The 19,113-nt window shown below is 38.0% G+C and overlaps 1 protein-coding gene across 5 annotated transcripts in view; it reads right to left on the bottom strand.

Moving 5' to 3' along the window:
- Window positions 1-19,113, bottom strand: part of ROBO1 (roundabout guidance receptor 1) — a 420,921-nt gene that overhangs the window by 380,169 nt on the left and 21,639 nt on the right. The gene's annotated exons all lie outside the window — the stretch shown is intronic.

Raw genomic sequence — 19,113 nt, 5'->3', positions numbered from 1 at the left:
ACAAAAAGGTGGGAGGGGAAGTGGGAGAAGACAGGATGCGGGCAGAAGGAAAGAAAATGAACACACACACACACACACACACACACACACACACGTGATCTACTTGGGCTTACACCCTGCCTAGTTATTTTACCCGCCAAAAATAAATCCTTAAATTAATAATCAACAGTAATAAAACTGCTTTCTAAAATAGAAAAAGCTTTTGATCTTCCTGTTCCCTGCCTCAGGGTATTCCTTTATATTTATTAAAATGCACCTTGAGCATGTTACAAGTAAAACAATAATTTCCTACACTTTAATACATGTACAAGCATATAATTTGAGAAAACATTGGCCAAGGAACACCATATGTTCCAAACACATATACTGAATTAAATTCATGTTATAATTATATTTAAAAATCAATACATTAAGGAAGAATTCAGCATGTTCAAAGAGGCACATTAGCCCAAAACTGTAATTATAAGAAACTGACCTACCTTTCTAAGACTGAGCAGGATGTTAGATGTCTGGACAGATGGTAAGGATTACAATAGCCACTCCTTGCCTCCTGTCCCACATATACCTCAAAAACATCCATACAAACAGCAGACAAACTTTCATCTGTGCTTGGCACAACATCACCATGCCACAGCGCTGTGAAAACTTCAAGAGGAATCAACCACTTTCATGAACCTACACAAAAGCCCTTTTAATTTAAATTTATATTTTAAAAATATAAATACATAAGGTTACTATTTTAATAAAGCATTCTTTTCCAATAGAATATTCTTTATACCAAAAACTTAAATATCTTCTTGAATATCGTCATCACAGGTTTCTGCATGTAAAACCGCTGTTTCTCTGAAGTCTGATATTCATTTAACATAAACACCATAACAATAACTACTAGTGTTTGTAGCACAGGAAACTGGTTGAAAGAACTTCAGTTAAAAACAACAACAACAACAAACTTTCCATTTTAGGTAGAACTTAGTTTCCTGGGTCTTTTTCCCCCCTTGCTTTGGTATATGTAATTCTATAAACCACCTCAAAACACTTCAGTTCATGGAAATATATAAAATTTACACTCCTGGTAAATATAGCTAAAATGACTCATAAAGAGGGATAATATTAACTATGAGGAAATAATTGGAAATAATTTGTGAGTTTTAAAAATATTTTAATTTAAACTAGAAACCACTACCAACACCCAAACTGTTGTTACATTCTAAGTCATCAGAGTCAGATAATGATAGTCATTCGTATAAAACATGGTATATGTGTTATATACGTTAATAGTTTCAGCAAGATACGAAATAGATATTACTGTTTCAACCATTATAGAAATGAGAAAACTGGAGCACAAAATGTTTACAAAATTCGACTTTCCCAAGCTCACACGGCTGGTAATTGGGCATTGAGTATGTATACTTAATCATTATGCTATTCTATATAATTAAATAAATTATACTATATTACAGTTTATGTTATAGTACTCTATACAATAGTAACGGCTCACATTTATAAAGGGTGATAGACTATGAATGTTAAGATTTTATACAGGCCGGGCGCGGTGGCTCAAGCCTGTAATCCCAGCACTTTGGGAGGCCGAGACGGGCGGATCACGAGGTCAGGAGATCGAGACCATCCTGGCTAACACGGTGAAACCCCGTCTCTACTAAAAATACAAAAACTAGCCGGGCGAGGTGGCGGGCGCCTGTAGTCCCAGCTACTCGGGAGGCTGAGGCAGGAGAATGGCGTAAACCCGGGAGGCGGAGCTTGCAGTGAACTGAGATCTGGCCACTGCACTGCAGCCCGGGCGACAGAGCGAGACTCTGCCTCAAAAAAAAAAAAAAAGATTTTATACAAATTATCATTTAAATCTTTCAAAAGCCTGTTACCATCACCCTCTACATGACTGTCAACCAGCATCTCAGATAACAAAGAGATGCCCCACATTCACTAGACAAAACTCAATAAGCAACAGCACTTATGTCTAGATTAAATACTGAACTTCTTGTTTCAACTGTGGTAAAAAACATAATTTGAAATTTACCATCTTCATCATTTTTAACGAGACAATCCAGTAGTGTTAAGTCTATTCACATTACTGAGAAACAGATCTCCAAAACTTCTCTTCATCTTGCAAAACTGAAACTCTGTACTCATTAAACAACAACCCTCCCTTTTCCTCTAGCCTTAAAGTAGTACCAGGGCTCAGAGAACAATACCCAAAGCATAGCACTTTGTCACTCTGAGCACTTTTGGATTAAAAGAAATTGGAAGGGCTTGGAGGCTGCCTGAGAACCCCTTGGTTCCTAGCCTTCTCTCATTTCTCCACTCCCATCCCCTGGCCCCTGCCAGCACACACACACACACACACACACACACACACACACACAGACACACACACAGCCACAGTGAGGGACTTTCCCTAGAAATTTCTTATTCTGACTGAGAAAAACTTCTTCTCAATGAAATCCAACTGCTTAAAACCCCCACTGCAGGAATCTCATTAAATTAAAAAAAAAAAACCGAAAAGATTAACCACCCAAGAAGAAAAAGACTAAAAGTTAAAAGTTGTTGCCACATCCAGACAGCCTTGTCATCTACTCTACTGAGGGCAGCTCCCAGAGGTTACCTGGGAGACATTATCTGCATAATAAGACAACCTTTGTTCACAGGGAATTTCTACCTCTTGCCTTCCCAAAGGTTGTCATCACCTCCCCCAAGAGCTCTGAGGACATTTGTCCCAGGCAATCCTGTGTTCTTTCGGCTCATGGATTTCTCCGAATAATCATTTACTACCCTTTGGAATTACCTACAGCCCAATTCCTTCTCCTTTATGAAGAGGCGTATATAGGTACCTAAATCTCATTGGATTATTGGGTAATCACTCTCCTATGATTTTCCCACCTGCATATTAATACCTTTGTAACCTTTTCTCCTGTTAATCCATCCACTGTCAGTTAATTACAGTGAACCTTCAGAGAGTACAGGGGAAGTGTTCCCTTCACTCCTACAATATTCAAACAATGAGCATTTTTGCATCATTATACACATCTATAAACAAACACATACGCATCCCATCAAATGGTACTACTAGATGTAAAACTGCATTTTTCTTTAAGAAAATAATACCTTAAAATTATAGAAAAATCAGAGATGCTGACTTAAAGGCATTTACATTGTAAAAGTAAGCCCCATAGCTGCCTTTTTGTAATTTTCACTTTTTTATTATTATTACTTTTTTCCGAAATGGAGTCTCATTCTGTTGCCCAGGTTGGAGTGCAGTGGCACAATCTTGGCTCATTGCAACATCCACCCACCCAAGTTCAGGAGATTCTCCTGCCCCAGCCTCCTGAATAGCTGGGGTTACAGGCATGCACCACCACGCCCAGCTAATTTTGTATTTTTAGTAGAGATGGGGTTTCACCATGTTGGCCAGGTTGGTCTCGAATTCCTGACCTCAAGTGATCCACCAGCCATGGCTTCCCAAAGTGTTGGGATTATAGGTGTGAGACACCACATCTTTATTTTTTTGAGACAACATCTCACTCTGTTACTGGAGTGGAGTGGCATGATCATGGCTCACTGCAACCTTTGCCACCTGGGCTCAAGGGATCCTCCTACCTCAGCCTCCCAAGTAGCTGGGACTACAGGTGTGCACCACCACACCATGCTAATTTTTGTATTTTTAAAACGAGATGGGGTGTCACCATGTTACCCAGGCTGGTCTTGAAAAGCCTGAAATAAAGCGAGTTTTTACATTTTCAAACAAGAAAAACAGCTGAGGTCACTGTGAAAGGTTTTAATGTGCTAATCACAGCCATCTATCAGAGCTAAATGTCTGAGAAAGGAAAATTTGAAACTATGTAACAACTAAAGAATAAATTTACACACTCCCTTCTTTTCACCTTCTCCCCCTATACACACATCTACAGGCCAATTTCCTAAAGGAAACACAAAAACAATTTTTAAATTAAATTATCACATGCACTAAATATTTCTTCATTGCTGAAATGCAAATGCAAAGAACCCTGAAAGACATTTACAGAATCTGCTTCTCAATTCTCAGAGCTCAGGACATTTGCTATACTGCTGATCAAAGAAGCATTTTGTATTTAAATGGCCACAAGATTCAAGTATTCAAACTTGGCATAATAAAAAGGTAGAACAATCTATCAGAACTAATAATGTAGTCTCTATTTCAGAGGCTGAATCACGCTTGACAATGCAGAGAATAAGACAGAAAATCACAAAAAAGTTAAGCAACAAAACACAAAAATCTTTAACATAAAGGAATAGACAGGTCTGATTTTAAAATAAATCAACAAAAAGGTAAGGACGTGACCACTCTCACCTATAAATACAAATATTGGAGTACTGAAGTACTTGAGAAACTAGCACCATCGTGGTTTCGGCTGGAGGGCGGTTGGAGTGGCAGGGGGTGAAGGGTGACGCTGATAAGTTTATTGGAAGTGAGGAAGGCAAGCTTCTTAAGAAGAAAAATTTAAGGCCAAATGGTTCAGTTCAGTTAGTACAAGTAACTTGTAATGTGGAAGTGGCAAAGTCCAATAAGGTGAAACATAAACACAGTTAGGAGAATTCATGCTCTTCATGCATATTATCCATGAATCCATGCTATTCGTGCATTAAAAATAAAATTATTAATAACAAAGAATAATATTAAAAAACTTACATTATCAAGGCTTTGTGCCAGACACTGCTCTATGCTATATTAATATTTTACTTTATTTCCTCAATAACCTAATGAGAGGACGGTGGTGGTGGTGATGAGGAGGAGGAGGATGATGATGACAATGACCATAATTTTATATATCCACTTTAAAGACAGGGAAACTGAGGCTTACAGCTATCAGGGAGTAAACTGAGGCAGACTCCAGAGCTGGTGTGATTTCAGGAAATTAAGCAAATTAGCAGTTATTGCCAAGCTTGCCTTCCCCAAACCATAGCTGAGATGATTCAGAAGGTAGATTAAGCGAGAGAAGCCAGCTAACAGTCTGTTTCAATAAACATCAGGTTCACAACAGAAGGATGTGAGAAGTATACAAGCAAATAATCAACAATACTTATGTCGGGAAAATAACTAAAAATGAAGCGGAAAATGTTATAAAAGTATTGTAGTGCCTTTCCGGTCCACTCTTTCAGTGTATTTCTCTGCTCTTTTAGCTCTCAGAGCCGTATGATGAGTGAGCATGATGTAGTCTTCCCTGTTCCCCCTCTACCCCAGAAAGGTTTTCCTTGTTCTTAAAGACGTGGAAAAACGGGCCATTCGGACAGCTGGCTAACAGATGAGACCATGTAGGCAACTACAACAAACTTGTTCCAAGAAAGGAAAACAAAGTAATGGCATTAGTATAAAAAGGCAATCTTTAAAGGGTGTGAATGTTAAATGGGGAAGAGAAACACAGCTGACCCTTAAAGAACATAGGTTTGAACTGCGTGGATCCACTTATACGGAGTCTTCTTCGCCTCTGCCACTCCTGAGACAGCAAGACCAACCCCTCCTTTTTCTCCTCCTCCTGGCCTACTCATTGTGAAGATGAGGATGAAGACTTTGATGATCTACTTCCACTTAATGAATAATAAACGTATTTTATCTTCCCCATGATTTTCTGAATAATATTTTATAGACTAGGTGCAGTGGCTCACACCTGTAATCCCAGCACTTTCAGAGGCCAAGGCAGATGGATCGCTTGAGCCCAGGAATTGGAGACCAGCCTGGGCAACATGGCAAAACCCCATCTCTACGGAAAATAGCGTGGCCGTGCGTACCTGTAGTCCTAGCAACTCTGGAGGCTGAGGTGGGAAGATCACTTGAGCCCAAGAAGTTGAGGCTGCAATGAGCTGTGATTGCACCATTGCACTCTAGCCTGGGATACAGACTGAGACTCTGTCTCAAATAATAATAATAATAATAATAATAATAATAATAATATTTTCTTTCTCTAAGTCACTTTATGTAAGAATACAGTTTATAATACATATAACATACAAAATACATGTTAATTCACTGTTTATGTTATTGGTAAGGCTTCCAGTCAACAGTAGGCTACTAGTAATTATATTTTCAAGGAGTCAGAAGGTGTACCAGGATTTTAGACTGCATGAGGGGTCAGCACCTCTGGCCCCAGTGTTGTTCTAGGGTCAACTGTAATTTTATTTTATAGCAGGGATTCTCAGACTTGCCACTACCGACATTTCAGGCCACATCATTCTTCATTATGAAGGGATGCAATGTACATTACAGGCTATTTAGCGGCATCCTTGGTCTCTACTCACGAGATGCTAGTGGCAGAGTTGTAGCAGCCAAAGTTACCAAATATCCCAGGACAACTGTTTTAGACATATTTAATGTATTTTTATTTAGTTTTGTTTATTATTATTAATTTTTCTTTGTACAGAGCAGTCAAGATAAGATTTGCAGACAGTAACAAGGCTGGAAATTCAAACAAAGCCTGGTAAATACATGGCTGCTAAAATATTATGGAAATGCTGTCTAGTCAAATATCAGCTATACAGAGTTAGGATTCAAGTTATGTGGATGATGAAAACCCAACAATGAAAAGGAGGAAGGGCAGTAGAGTCCAAGACAAAGTCTTAAGTGGGTAACATGAAGTTAATGATCATGCACAAGAAAAGACATGAGAAAAAAAGTTGCTGAAAGAAAAGAACAAGCTTATGACATTCTGTCTTCTCCAGAGCCATCAGGAGCTTGAAGAAGGGTGTAATCAGAGACAGAGTTCACAGAAAGGTCCAAGAACATGAGAACCCAGATGACTCGTTTCCTCTGAGCCAAAAGGGAATGACAGGCCATTTTCAAACGAAAGGGCTCCAGAAAAGCATTTCAAGCCACCACCTCACCATGTGGTGCCCTGGATCAGTCCTTAATTACACTCATGGAATGAAAGAGTTAATGTGTAGTCTAACATGCTTGGGTCGCTAGCAATTACTATCAGCATAGGTTATAATTCCATGGCAGCATTCAGTGAGGAAAAAAAGAATAAAACCCTTCTTTTCTTTTTTCCTGAGTTGTGGATGCTAACCAGTCAACCATACTGGCCAAATCCCAACTCTCACATCACTTTGTAATATATACTATTCACCCAGCCCGGAGTCTTCAATGACAGCTATTCATGTCTCCCAAGCTGATCACAGGCAGACCATAGTGATGGTTCAGCACTACTTGCCCTTATTGAACGAACAGAAAATGTTTCCTTCTCCATCTGGTGCACAAACTCTGCTGCTTCTTTCAGACTTTTAATGGAGTGTCCTCTAAATGGCACATCAGAGAAAACATTTTGATCTGAAGAACATGTATAGAAGGCAGCTACTTGTTCAGCAGCAACCCTGGCCTTTTGGGATATGTGAAGTCTTGGTTCTGAATAATGGGGGATGAGGGGGGAAAAAAGCTTTTACTGCTATTCTAAACACCCCTTAGTCCCCTTTGACTCAAAGCCGCTAATTATGCCAGGCAGGCTGAATGATGAGTAGTGGTTTTGTGATCCCAACTATTGTTCAGTAGGGCTGAGATCACCAATGCATTTTACTAGGTATAGAGAATTTGAAGGGAAAAGTCTGAGTACTTATTATCTCTTTGTTTTCTTAAACAGTGCCTATTTACAAACTTTTCACTAGTGAGTAAAAACATTTACTGGCAATAAAACGCAGCAGTGTTTCTGAACGTTAACCTCTCCCCCCAGAACATGACGAAGTACTCTAAGTTTCTGGAAGGAAAAGAAAACTGTTTTTTTTCCTTTGTGCCATAAACACAGGGTGAGGTGATGGAAAGGAAAGAATAACACATTAAAAAAGAAAAAGGAAAAAGAAAGAGTAAGATATTTAGAAATAGTTTTGTTGTTTTTTTAAAGAAGTATATGTTTCTTTGGAGCTACCTATACCACAAAATTAAGAAACTATACATTGCCTTTACAAAACCACAATAAAGTAAATTTAAAAAAAAATGTATCACAACACACAACAGATGGGGTGTGGAGCAGGGAGACTCTTTAAGCCTCAAGAAATTATATTGGCAATAAAATACAGGGCATAAGAATGAAGAAGAGTGCAGCCAAGTAATAAATTCTGTGCCTTCTAAGGGAGACTAGCCATCCTTCCTTTAGGCAGATGTTTATTTTCTAAGAAGTGAGGAGGGATAGTGTTAAAACAGTTATAGTTTTAAAACATTTTAATTATTTCTGGTCCTTGCCTTCATAAAGGTCCTTGAGGCAAAAGCCATGAGGTGTAGGGGAGGTGGAGACAGTGAATGAGTACCAAAAAAAAATAGCTACAAAGAATGAATAAGACCTAGTATTTCACAGCAAAACAGGGTGCCTACAGTCAATAAGAATTTAAGTATGCATTTTAAAATAACTAAAAGAGTATAATTGGATTATCTGTAATACAAAGGAGAAATGCATGAGATGATGGATACCCCATTTACCCTGTGATTATTATACATTGCCTGCCTGTATCAAAGTATCTCACATATCCCATAAATACATACACCTATGTACCCACCAAAATAAAACATAATGATATTATATAAAGTTGCTAAAGAATTAGAACTGTACCCAAATAAAAATAATAAATAATTGATGAACAAGATAAAAAGTGAAAACACACTTGTTTTTTACACACACTGTATATTCCCTTCATAATTTCTGGCGAGTAAATAGACGCAGCAATGTCTTCTTTAGCATCATGGATAGTGAAATAATCTTGGGAAAGAGCTGATCATGTAAACAACCTAACTATCCAAATGTCATTTTCACTTGAAAGTGGACTTTTAAATCTCGCTCTCTATTTTTCTCTCATTCTTTTACAAGTTAATTCTAAGTTCCCTTTTTGTTAGTGCTTCCATCACAAATAAACAGAGCTAAGAACTACAGGGTAACTTTTTACCGAAAAATGTGCGTATCTCACAAAATTACCAGACTTCTCTGTCTGGTGCAATTTTAGGGAAGATTTCAATTAGTAAAAATTCAAATTGGAAGAGCCATGAAGATGGAAAAAGAATAACACCTTCCCTAACTTACACAACATAATTCTCAAATCTCTATTATTTTTGTGGTCTAACATTTCCCTTATAAGGCACACTACATTACTTTTATCTCCAGAGACCTTTTATCCCCACCTGCTGGAAGCATGAAACCTAACTGGGTCCAAGATAACCATTGACACATTTCAGGAAGAAAAAATATTTACAAAAGTTAGATTTTTAAATCAACTATTTTAAGCTATATCCTTTGGCGCATTATTTCTGTCACTGAAGTAATTCACAACTCTAAAACTCTTTGTTTTGTAATTGTTACAAGGTTTATTCTCTTGTATTTCTTTTAAAGATTTAAAATGGGCTGTTACATTGCATCAAAATTGTCAAGCAATTATTTTGCAAAACAAATAAAGGAAATATATAAGAGTTGGACACTAGCCAAATTATGACCCTTAGGAAAGACACTCGTATGGAAAGATCACGTATCACATACCTTGAGTTGTGAGGAAGGTGATATACACTGTCTGTCATAAGCCAGAAAAAGATGCTGAGATAAGAGCTTCAAAAGTAAGATACCAGTTGGTATCACAGAAGTAAAAAGTAGAAGAGAGAGGCTGGAAGGTGTAGGGAGAATAGAGGGATAGGGAGAGATTTGTTGAAGGTTATAAAATTACAGCTAGATAGGAGGAATAAGTTCTGGCGTTCTACACCACCGTAAAGTGAGTTCTAGTGTTCTATATGGCTGTGAAATGGCTAGAGTTAACGAAAATATAGAGTTTCAAGTAGCTAGAAGGAAGACATTGAAGGTTCCCGACAGAAAGAAATAATAAATGTTTGAGAGGATGGATATGCTTACCACACATTATATGTATTAAAACATCACTATGTACCCCTGAACATAAACAGTTATTTCTTTGTATATAAGGCTGGGCACAGTGGCTCACGCCTGTAATCCTAGCACTTTGGGAGGCCAAAGTCGGTGGAACACTTGAGGTTAGGAGTTTGAGACCAGCCTGGCCAACATAGCAAAACCCTGTTTCTACCAAAAATACAAAAATTAGCTGGGCAGGTGGTGCAAGCCTGTAGTCCTAGCTACTCAGGAGGCGGACGCGGGAGGATCACCTCAGCCCAGGAGGTGGAGGTTGCAGTGAGCTGAGATTGCACCACAGCACTCCAGCCTGGGTAGCAGAGTGAGACCCTGTCTGAAAAAAATAATAATAATAAATAAAAGTAAGAAATTAACTATTTTGAACAGAGGAATACAGCTTTCTTTGTCTAGGATATAACATTGAGTTTTCTCAGTGGGAATGAAAGCAGAAAACAGCTCCCTTGCATTTTCCTTCTGCTGTATAAATTAATTGTCATTGCTGATTATTCACTAATTTACTTTTTAAAAAACCTAGATACCATTGAAAAAAGATACTTCCGTTGGACAGGAAGGTTTTTGAATTTCATAGATAAATTAAGTTACTGCTCTTCTGGATTGTTTAAATATAATTGTATATAATAAATTATTGAGTGGAAGCCTAAAAAAGTCCATAGAAAGCCAAAATAAAAGTCCATAATGGGTATAAAAACAAAGTATTTTCCTTTTGATTAAAGAATTGTACACCTTAGTGGTGTTTAACGATAGCAGGAGCCACTGCAGGAAAAAAGAAAGAGAGCAGAAATTATCTGCCAACATTAGATTTCTCTCTTAAACTAACTAGAATGTTAAAATTTCTCCTAAGAAAATATTTAATGCACTAGAATATTTTTCCTAATGCACTAGATGTTTTTCCCCCTTGGTGCTCTTTCAATCATTGTTGATTGGTGACATGCCATTTTGGTCACACTGAATGTGTAAGAATAAATGAATAAACCGTTTTTTGGCTAATATTCCACAATGTTAAGTTACAATTTCCTCCAGCATTTAAACAGGAGAGCAGTGGAGTGTCTCTGCCAAAAGTTTGCCACCCCTACAAGCATGCATTTCAATGAATCTGAGACAGGTTTCTGGCAAACAAGTCAGTTTTCCTTGTAAGCTAATTATAAATAAGTTAAAGTGAAGACAAGTTAAATTACCATAATTTATAACTAATAACAAAGCATGAGATTGCATTCATATTTTCAATATATACTTATTGGATGGTTATTATTTATAAGTATTGTACTTGGCACAGCAGAAATCATAAACAAAAATGTAAGCATCTTCCATCCTCTTCCAAATCTACATTTACTTCACTCTAAAGAGAGTGAGGTATTCATGTTCTTTCTCAAATCTCCAAATCAGTTCTTCATCTTTAGTTAGGCTTTATTAAAATTTAAAGCACGCATTTTACATATAAAACTAAAAAAACTACATACCAGGCTATTTTCAGTAACTAGCCCTCCTAGAAGTCCCATCAATTGTTGTTGAATGAGTGAAAAGAACAGCAAAATGAATTAATTCTGGATTTACATATTTATAAATGAAACTTAGCAAGCAAGCTTAATAAAATAAAACGGCAAATATAAGCTATTACACATACAGTTAAAATACGTATAATTTAAATTGCCTTTGTAATAGGAATCAGTCTGTGGCTGTTCCATTTAAGGGTCTAATAAATCACTGTGAAAATATTAGCACTGTATTTCAACCCACCATGTTCATTATTACAGGTAATAACAACCTGCATTAAAAAATCTAAATATAAATTATATTATGGATAGGGTTAGCAATTGATTAAGGAGGCAGACCAGGCACACACAATGCCTCCTCTATTTCTGAAAACTCACTGAAATAAATGTGCAAAGGTACTGAAGGAAAGTCCTGAGATGGAAAACCAACTGGGGTAGGAAGACGGGTACCACCAAAGAACAAGAGTTATTAGTACAATCTTGGAGGAAGGAGAAAGAGTGGGAACATGTTCAGGAATTAAATAGAGCTGCAGCTTAGAATCTGCTGCAAAAAAGCTCTGGAAAATACAGAAGTGTGCTGAAGTAGCTTTGGAAACCAAGATCCAAAGTCAGCAGGAACTTTGGAAGATGGATGTGAGAAGGGAACTGAAGACAAAGGATTAACTGAGGGTATATACAAGGACAGATCTTTCACTTGTCATCCCCTCCCCAAATGCAGGCAGAAATCAGGCAGCTGGCACTTACCTCCAGCAAAAACAACTGACCCTTTCCCGGTGAAACCTGGTGTAACGCTCACCATGTGATTTGAGTGATCCTGTAGCCTGACAGCTGGCTTCCTAGCAAAAGTCTCACATTTTCTTACCTCACACAGAACTCTAAGTGATAATTCCACATGAGAATCAATTGTAACACAAAAACAGAGGACTTTTATTAACTACACAGCTCCTTATTCCATAGGAAGGATTATCAGACATACGAGAAAAAGCAGCAGGATGAGATGGAAGGGCCAAAATTAAGAAACTAAGCACTGACACCAGAGGAAATGGAGCTAACTCAGGCATCATAGAAGAAATTATGGAAAAAAACTCTTAGAGAATAAGATAGAAATATTTAGGGAGATATTCTATCTACGAAAAAAATATGCTATGAAAAATGAATAATCAGAGAACATATACTTGCAGAAATTAAAAGTATGACTAAATTTTGAATTATGGCTAAAAATTAAAATGAAAACTGTATCACAGGCCTACAAAGAAAACAGTGCAGATTATCATGTAATGACAGAATGCTCCAGGATAATAATTTCTACTAATAAGACTAAATACAATTATTTGACAAAGAGCATGGTGGGCATATGCCTTCCTAATGGATCTCGTATTGTTTAGGTATCCATGGCTACCCAACATGTTTCAGGTGAAGGTGATCCCAATCCTGGAACCAGGTGTAGATATCATCTAGCTAAGCCAACCTCCACATGTCATTTCCTTGGTACATTTATTGGTCCAAAGGTAGTATTTACGTGAAGGTGGCTCAATAAGACTGATGGGAAGGGCTTACACTGTTAAGCTGGAGGAGGGTTTCCTCTCACTATTGCTGAAAGTGAAAGAAGGATCCCTAGTCACCACTAGCAACTATTTTGCCTAAACAAGGAAAAGTAGTCCTAAGTAGAGGCGGACCCTGGCGATGGCAGAAAATACGTAGTGCTTGATGACATGTGTGAGCAGTTTGTGTCACTTGCATTATTACTTGTATGACATAATACATTTACTTACTGTTTAAAGCAGTGTGAGTCAAGGTGTGCTGTGGCTTGCTAGCAAAAGCTACACAATCTCGAAGCCGCTGTTTAAACAGAAGACAAACACCCTTGCAGTCGTGGCCTGTGTGAACTTTGTCTAAGGCATTTAAAATCAAGACCAAGACAAGTAAAAAAAAGAGTCTAGAAACACAACATTATCACAAATGGTTTCACACTAGAAGACATCCAAGAAATTCAAGCCTGTCTGTGTACATCTAGTGTTTTCCAGAGCAACAAAATCCTTGTTCAAGGATGCTCTGAAGTGAATCAGATTCTTCTATTTACCAGAAGCTGAAGCAGCAGTAAGGACAAAAGAACACGCCAAGATTTTCACTGGAGATGAGAAAACATGTATGTAGTTGGCCATGGAGTGGCAGAAAAGCTGGACAACATTTTATCTAAGCATTTTCACAACACCAAGCTCAGACTTTCTCCGTTCTCGTCTCGTAATCCCAACATTATAGAATCTAACCCAATTTTAAATCATCAAAGGAAATCAACTCTGAACACAAGAGGACTGCATTCAAGCCAAATAATGTGAAATGAGTCCACACTTGTGAATCTGACATGTTCTTGAATCAGACATGTGTGGGTGGATGGATATGATAAAAAGATTAATTTTAACAATAAGATGCTCAAGGGTGCATGCATAAGCACAAGCACACATACACATACATGCATACTTTCAAAGCGTTTCTTTAAAAATCCTACTTAACAAGCATCCTCAAATCCGAAGTAAATTGCATTGTAAGGAGACCTTATTTTCCCTCATAGTTAAATTCCTGGAATTTGAGTCAAATTTAGGCAGCAGTACAAAGGCCTAACAGCCTGCATTTACTCACTTCTTTATTTAAGTGGAGGCAAGGGTGTAATACACTTATATATGTAGTTGAACCCAGTCAAATCAGTTCTTAGGCTTATTAGGGCATGACGCTGTTGACACAAGGCTAAGTGAAAAGCCTTGACCTTCGCATTTCCGCCATGACCTCAGGGACTAGACCTAGTCATCTCACCCCAACCTTCACAACATGAATCACACCAGATCGGGCGGCTGTGTTTTCTGAAGGATCCATTGGCCCAAATGAGAACTATTTACTTTGCCCATAATTGTTCATTCCTGTGAGGCTTTTGTTTTGTTATTTTGTTTTCCAGGCCTTCCAAAGTGAAATCTATTCTACTTCTGTAAAAACAAGATGTTCTCTAAATTCTTTAAAGTTTGCATCAAAATCTGTTAAGCCAACATGTTTTTTTCCCACAAAATCCTGTCATGTTTTGACAGAAATTCAAATCAAAGCAAAAGTTGTGTGTAAAAAGGGTGTTAAATATTAAAGGAGAAGAAAGAGAATGGTTATTTTACTAGATACCAGCTTTAAAAAAAAAAAAAAAAAGACTAGGATGTTATAGTTTCCAGTACTTACATGAAGTTTCTCATGAGAGGCCTCAACAAATTAGTCATTTAGGCCAAATTGATCTATACAGATATCAGACTTTATTTCTCATCCGCCTTTAAGATGAGAAAGATACGGAACAGAGTTTTAAAAGGAAGCTTTCGCCTTTTAATTCCACAAGTAACCTTATGGCCACCAGTAACCTTATGCCTTCAAACTCCAGTCCTTGACTGATATCCAGGCTCCAAGATTTGAATTCAACCAGTGAAAAGGAAAGGGCTGTATCAGATTACCCCAAGTATTTACTCAGATAAATGGTGAGGATGGAAGCATCTGGGGGGAAGCTGGATCTATTAAAAACAGTGGAAAGAAAAGGACGATTTTCTTGTCTAAATGTCGCTAGCATATTTTATGGAGGTAAACTGCCTTCTTTACGTAAAAGATAGTAAATCTGTTGATGCCATTTGTTAGGATAGTATTATCTTAACAAAGGTCATCACATGCAGGGTCTAGAGTATCTAAATCTCAGCAATGTGAAACAGGACTTTTAAAAGAACCTTCAATTGGAAACACCGAGTAAATGGGTTCACACAGCATGAATTTTATTGTAGACCAACCTAATTTTCACATTTTCCTCTCTAAAACAAGTGAGTCATTTGTTCTCTGCACTCATAATGGAAAGAAAACAAGAGTTTCTTTGTTTGTGTACATTAACTCAACGCTGTAAAAGTCACGCAGCCAAGCTTCACTATACTTTCACCTTTAAACCTTAACCTGACTTGGAACAATATTTGTAGCCTCTAAAATTACACTGGTTGAACCCAGACAGAGTTAATCACCCTTCACTGTCTCAGTGAAAAGTATAATGACCTACCATTTAATGGGAGGCCATTAAAACGCTAGAAGGGGCAAGAATTCACATCGTGTGTTTATACATACCTCACAGACGTGAATCCATACATTCAGCCTACCAGGACAGTTTTCATATGGCACTTGCTTAGAGAGCCAGATGGAAACTAATGACTGCTGTACACTCGAAGCCAGAAGTGTCTATTCTGCTGTCTTCTGTGGCGCACCTTATACTTTTAATACTGACATAAAGTAATTTTAACCAATTCCATCTGTAACGGAACAAAGAATAATCCAAATAAAGTTGGGTAACTGATGACATTCTTTTCGTTCCCTAAGTACCGTTGCTTCCAACATAAGGCACATTCACCACCAGGAGCCTTGATTTCTACCTGCAAAGCACGTACCAAAAATCCTGTTTTCAGGACTGCTACATTGCACAAATCCAAAGGGTGGCATCTTATTGCTCATGGTGCCTACGCTTGCTCCAGAGGGCGGTTAATGACGCCAGCAAGCATGATGAACCCGAAACAGAGAAACACAGAGGCCTGCACTTCTTCTATCCACCTCCCTGGCACCACCTCAGACACAGCCATTACCAAACCCTTCTAAAGTGATCTCTTAAATCTCTGCCCCGTCTCCACTCTTGCCTCTATAACCCGTCGACTGGGAGCGTGTTGGGTAATCTTTTCCGTTTTCAAAGTAAATCATGTGACTCTTCTGCTTAACACCATCTTAATTCACGCTTAAGTTCTTTAAAAAAATCCAGGTCCGGAGACAACGGCTCATGCTTGTAATCCCAATGCTTTGGGAGGCGGAGGCCAGAGGATCACGTGAGCCCAGGAAGTCGAGGCTACAGTGAACTATGACGGTGCCACTATACTCCAGCCAGGGCAACAGAGCGAGACTCTGTCTCCAAAAAAATAAAATGAAATTAAAAAGTAATAAAAAGCCCTTAGTAGGCCCTTCAAGCCCCTAAATTAAGAGAATAAAAAGTATGTACCTACAGGATCAGGTAGTTAAGTAAGAGTAACACAGGCCAGACATTCAGATGTGGGCATACACAGTCTAAGCGAAGGGTACTGGCAAACCAGAGAACATGCATACAGGGGCAGCTCCAATCCAGCTCCAGATGAAAGATTCCATATGGGAGGGAGAATCTGAAGTTATAAGACCATCTAGTTTTTTCAGAGAAGCTAGAAATCTAGAGTTTTATGAAAAATCTCAATTTTTATATGTTAGCCCAATATTTTAAAAACAATGTGAAATAAACCAAATACCTCTGCCAACTGGTACATAAGGCTCTTGGGTCATGACTTCTCAAAACAATCTCCCAGCCAGGCGTGGCTCCGATACTCACACCTGTAACCCAGCACTTTGAGAGGCTGAGACAGAACTGCTTGAGGCCAGGAGTTCAAGACAACCCTGGCCAACACAGTGAAACCCCATCTCTATTAAACAAAAAAAAAAACAAAACTCCCCCTTTATCTCTATCCTCGGACAATCTACCACTTCTGTTTCTCTAATTTATCAAGCTTTTCCTACCTCCGAACCTTTGGACTTATTTTACCCATGAATTTTTGCATTTATTCTATCTAATGGTGGCCTCTCTCTGCAAGTCACTGCAACATCATCCTATTTCCTATTTGATTCTCTTATTGTGTCTCATCCTCATGGAAGATTTGACCAGTTCACACCGGTAAACTTAGTCTGCAAGGAATGGCTTTACTGATGTATTAATAAAACCCATTTTCAATAAAAAATCAATGCAGAACATATTTAAATGTGTGAACAACATAGATGCACACATACAAACATACACACACACATACAACTTTTGAACTTCAGGCTAACAAGGCTATTTGTTAAGCATCTATAATAAATTGCTACAAATATTGTTTGTGTACACAGATACACAAACACGTGTGTATACACATAAGAATACATGTTTATATGTGTATCATTTATGTAGAGGTAGATTAATATATAAGTAGATATTAACCTACCTCAATGTCATTCTGCCAGATGGACTCTTTTTGAGGAGTATCTTCATGTAGATATAAGACAGTGGTTCTCAAATTTTGTTCCCCAGAACACCTGGCAATGTCTGGATATTTTTGCCAGTCACAAATGGGGGATGCTATCTACTGGTAGTGAGACGGGCCAAGGAAGGCTGCTAAACATCCTACAATGCATAGGACAGCCTCTACCACAAAGAATTGTCTGGCCCAAAATGTCATTAGTGCTGGGCTTGACAAACCCAGATAGAGTTTTCTCCTTCCTCCACTCCAACTTTGCCAAAAGAAGGAATAAGCATCCTACATTTTTGGTTTGTGGGTGGTATGGAATAATTTCAAATGTTCCTCAACACCACTGTGAAAGAGATCTTTTTTTATAAAAAAGTATTGATTGTTTCTCTGACCACTAGCATATAGGTTCCATGAGAAACCAGGGAAAAAAGTGGGTTCTTTGGTTTGGTATGTTTTTGGTATTCACCTAGTGGAGTGGTGATCCATTCTAAGCATTCAATAAATGAACAAATAATTCTAGTAGCAGTAATTCACTTTTCTGTGCTTCACATTCTCCACGTCATTAAAGGTTTGTTCAATCAATGAAGCACTGAGATTGAAGCAGGAGATACTGTATTGGGTTCTAGACAAACAGAGATCAAGAAATCTACCATACCCACAAATTATTCCAAATGTGGAGTGGAAGCAAATAAATGTAAAATACATCACAATGTAGTTGATACGTTCTTACAGTGAAGACATGTACAAAACACCATAGTAGCACATAGAAGGGGCCAACTCACCTAGACTTGAAGAATTAGAGTTGGGGACGGGAGGATAAACACCCTCCTGAAGTGATGCTTGACCTGTCTTATGTGTGCTGAGTGCTCATGAGGCAGTAGGGTAAGAGGAAGAAAGAGGATTTCAAAAGATGAGATCTGACAAGTTGCATAGTGCAAGCAGTTTAGCATTTGTGGGGAAAGAGAAGGCTTCTCTTTGGAAATAAGAAGAGTAACACATAAAGACCTTAATGTGTAAACATGAATGAATTTCTGTTTTAGTATACGATGGACCAGACTTCATTATTTTCTTCCCACTCTGAGATTCAGTGAACCTGTAATTCTATTCTAGATAATGTTACATAGTGATTGCTCAGTAAATATTTGTGGAATTAAATTGCAAGTTGCACCTACTCCATACCCCATGGTTTTTCTAAATCAATAGTGTATACTGCAATTGCAATGTACTTATCAAAGAGTAAACTTTACAAAGTTGAAGTGAATGCCACTAAAACAGACTCAGAAATAACCATTTCCTTTAATTTTCTCTTCTTTAATAATACACACGTCTCATCTTAAGTACCAGCTCACAGTATTTTAGTCTAAATAATAATGATGATAACAACAGCAAAAGCAGGCAGGAAGAACTAGTTTTATTTTAGGCCATGTTCTGTCTCTACCTGCTTGCTCTCAAGCCTCTCAACAGAGATACTTGCCCTACCACTTATACTCAGATTTCTCCTAAAGCTGAATCTCTAAATTAGATTATTATCTTAATATTTTGTAACATTTTAGGCATTGCGTTTCATGTTTTATAAAATGCTTAGGTAGACAGCCCACTGGCATCACAAAGTCTACCAAAGTGCAATTCCCAGTGTTCCTTGTAAACATTTTGTTCTTCCCTTATTGCTTA

This window comes from Trachypithecus francoisi, unplaced genomic scaffold (genome assembly GCF_009764315.1).
Source record: "Trachypithecus francoisi isolate TF-2019V2 unplaced genomic scaffold, Tfra_2.0 Lachesis_group0, whole genome shotgun sequence".
NCBI lineage: Eukaryota > Metazoa > Chordata > Mammalia > Primates > Cercopithecidae > Trachypithecus > Trachypithecus francoisi.
The sequence above is the reverse complement of the archived record's forward strand: the minus strand, read 5'-3'. Positions and strand labels throughout refer to the sequence as shown.